The sequence below is a fragment of the Rhea americana genome, unplaced genomic scaffold, assembly GCF_003343005.1.
Source record: "Rhea americana isolate MKP2758 unplaced genomic scaffold, rheAme1 scaffold_15, whole genome shotgun sequence".
In the NCBI taxonomy this organism is placed as follows: domain Eukaryota; kingdom Metazoa; phylum Chordata; class Aves; order Rheiformes; family Rheidae; genus Rhea; species Rhea americana.
Window position 1 is genome coordinate 2,450,110 of NW_028185594.1, and position 3,570 is coordinate 2,453,679.

Here is a 3,570-nt window from a genome sequence, read left to right on the forward strand (position 1 = left end):
TTTAAGCAACTGACTAAATACAAATGGACCACAACATGCATCTCTGAGCCTTTGGGAACAATTCTACATAGAAACACAAGCATAATTTTATTTCTTAATCAAGTACACACATGGACTTCAAGATGACACACACAAAAATATCCAGATCATATAATAATTCAGTTAAGAAGTTATCTCAAGAAGTCATCTAGTCCTAGGACCCCAGAATATTGAAGTCTTCCAAATTTCTGGCTGTGACACATTCATTTACAGGTTAAATGCAACACTCTCCTAACCCTTCTAGGTAAGGCTTCAATTCAGCAACAAATGTCCTTGCAGGCAGGACTGTCTCTTAATGAAATCCCAATAGAACTGAAGAGTAGATTTTTTTTTTTTCCTGTGAGCCTGAGGATATACCAAATTAAGTTCTCACCACAGTCAGTACCCACACTATAGAGGAAAGATTCCTTCCCTTCCCCCCCCCAAAAAAAAATAGGAAGCCTTTGGATCAACCTACCTTTTTCACAGCATTTTCTTCCTTAAGCTAATAACCATTTGTCCCATCACAGTATATCAGATTTCAGATTTGACAGATACTGCAGCTGCATTAAGAGTTCTGTCATACCTTCTGAGTGTGCAGGCCTTGTAGTAATGAAGAGGTAACTTTTTGAAAACCATTATTATAATGAAGTTATCAAAAGTTAAGTGCTTTTTGATCTCTCCTTCCCTCTCTCTTCCCACCTCTCAAGGACAAACCTGTCTCCAGCAAAGTATATAAAATGCCATGTTTAGGGATGACTGCTGAAATACTCCAGCAGGGTCTTCAATGGGCCTCACCTACATATTTCTGTGTTTAGGTATTTCTAGCAATTTCCATAGCTCAGACTGGCTCATGCTGTTAAGTAAGCACAGAGCCAGAGCTAGASATGCCAGAAAATGCTCTGGCATCAGTACACATAGCAAGTGTTTCCTTTCGTGAATCCAGGTACGTGGTTTAGCAAACACTGATACAGAAAGCAGCACAACACAGGCAGAAGTGCAAGACATGGCTCTGACAAAATCACCCAGCAACGAGGGAATTCTTAACCCACAGACTGCAGCAGCTCATTTAGGCACTGTTATGATCACTCATGCCCACACATACTACCTCAGGGGTCATTAAATAATGACTATTTCTTTAATGTCAGAAGGTATTTAAATACCCACAGCTAAGTGAGTACTGACATAATGTACCGTAACAATCGCATCAAATCTCTAAAAATCAAGGGTGTAAATGCCACTTCAGATAAACTGCGCTGTAAGCTGTCCTCTGTTTTCAAAGTATGCTAACATTCTCAACAGAAGATCAACAGTAATTTTTTTTTACTCTTGGGGCAACAGCTCTTCGGCTTCTCCCAAACATGCACAGGCAATCAACAATATGGGTAAAACAAACTGGAGACTCTCATTAACCAAATACTATCTCTTRGAGAAGAGTTGATGATGATGATGATGAGACAGAACTTACACCATTGCACCTCACTGCTGAAATCACCTGCACAAGGGCTCACTTGTATGTTTTTCATTTACATACTGAGTGGTCTCAATAAGCCAATGGGGCTTTTTTCRGTGTGTAAAGCTCAGCTCAGCTGTAAAGCTCTGCCAGGTCGCAGCCTTCAGCTCCAGATTAAACTTTAGGTCTTGCCCACCATTGAGTGCATTATCACAGGTGTAATAAAGAACTCAGTGAGGAATTTCAGTAGTGCTACAATGGCAAGTTTTGGGTTCGTGCTCTATTTTACATATTACACCTTCAGAACATTAACAGCAGAAACAGAAGCCTGCTGACAAACAAGGCTGTCTCTGCACTGACTGAGGAGAACTTTTACCACACACAGGGAAGATGTCCATTCCCTTGTTGCTCGTGAATCACTTCACAGTGATCTATGAAGTAACGGCAGGCCCAATTTCACCAGGTAACGCTCTCTCAGCATATTTTCTCTCTTTTCCCAGCAAGGGCTGAGATGCTGTGATCACGTCATCCACAGTAGGTTGGGAACAGAGAGGAGCTAGAGAAAACAAGCAAGTCCTGCAGCTAAGCCTCCTCTTGGATGCACTGGCTCCAAGAGCTGTCATCTAGACATCCCTGCAAGTCTAAACCCGCACAGCTGAATGAAACACATACAGTCATTGGGAAAAAAAAGACAAAAGCTGTGGGGATGAGGGCGAAGAAACAGAACAGAAAGGAAAGGATATGCACTTCAATCTTGCAAAAATGAAACCTTTCTTAAAACAAAAGGGGCACATTTTCTGAATTGTGAGCTGTACTAGTGCTGGACAGCAATGATGTTTTTGAGAAAGAATAGAGAAAGATGACTTGACACAACCACAAAGATGTGACAAATTGCAAAGTACAATCTAGAACAAGACAGACTTACACAGTACCGACATACATATCCCTCTACTGTATGATTTTCTATTAATAACCGCTTGTATGTGAAAGCCTGCTACTTTGTATCATAAAGAATCCTACATAAAAATCCACCAACAAAGCAGAGAAGATCTTTATTCAGAGAAAAACTGAAAGTTTCTGCTTAGAATGAGGAAATAGATTATTTGGTACAGAAACATAGAAAGCAACTCTCCCAGCATGCGACACACCCCCTTCTTTCCCAAAGCTGTTTCATAAAACATATCTTATTCAAATGGCAGATTGTAATTAGAGTCTCAAAAATATACGCAACAAATATGAGGCAAGCAGTCTTTATTTGGTAGATCGCATACACAGCAGCAGTATGGCACCTCCGAGCGGCATATGCTCCCAGCTTGTACCTGCAGCAGTCGGAGCGAGGCACACTTTGCGTATTTTTTTCCTTACATAAAAAGGCTTTGTTCTCCGCTGCCTCGCTGCGGCCACCAGCCTCCCCGTACACAGTTGTTTCCTCTCCACTGCCGAGCCACGGGAGATGGGTTCCCCCCCCCCTTCCCAACGCTAATTAAGAGTGCTAGCACCCATCGCACCCCCTTGTCTCAAACAATGTTCTTTGTTCAGCCTTACAGATCCTTTTAGAGGAGCTTAGAATAGGCGGCAGGACAGAACAGAAGGTTACATCCTTTAAAGGGTTTTACAGCCTAAAGATGCTCCAAACCCTAAAGCGAGTTGACAAAAGCCGGCCGCTGCTGCCAAGACCAAACAGCCCCTTCCCTTCAGTGGGGCCACGGGAGCCCCGCAGGACGGACCCGCAGCGACGGCGCCGCGGCTGCCCCCTCACAGCGCCGGGGCGCGGCGGCAGCGCAGGGCACGCGCCCAACGGCCGCCAACGGCCCCAACGGCCGCCCCGCGCGGCATCGAGGCAGCGCTGCTCCGCCGAGGGGCGCCGGCTCCCCGCACCCTCCCCGCCCGCTCTCCTCCCTTCTTCTCTCTTCTGCCCGCGCCGACGCGCCCAGCAAGGGCTCCCAACGGGCACGCACCCCCTCCGCGGGCTGCGGCGCCTCCCCCCGGCCCCGACCCCGCGCCGGGGCGGGCGCGGGATAACGCCCGCCCGCAACGGGGCGGCGGGAGCCCCTACCTGAGCGCGGCCGCCGGCACCGGGACGCAGCGAGGGGCAGAGA

General features: G+C 46.5%; 1 protein-coding gene across 6 annotated transcripts in view; it reads right to left on the reverse strand.

The window, feature by feature from the left end:
- MAP2 (microtubule associated protein 2) overlaps positions 1–3,559 on the reverse strand; it is a 227,411-nt gene extending 223,852 nt beyond the window's left edge. For all 6 annotated transcript variants that reach the window (XM_085299339.1, XM_085299338.1, XM_085299337.1 and 3 more), the window contains exon 1: positions 3,528–3,559. The gene's annotated coding sequence lies outside the window, so the exon portion shown is untranslated. The remainder of the gene's footprint in view (positions 1–3,527) is intronic.
- Between the last annotated feature and the right edge of the window lie 11 nt (positions 3,560–3,570).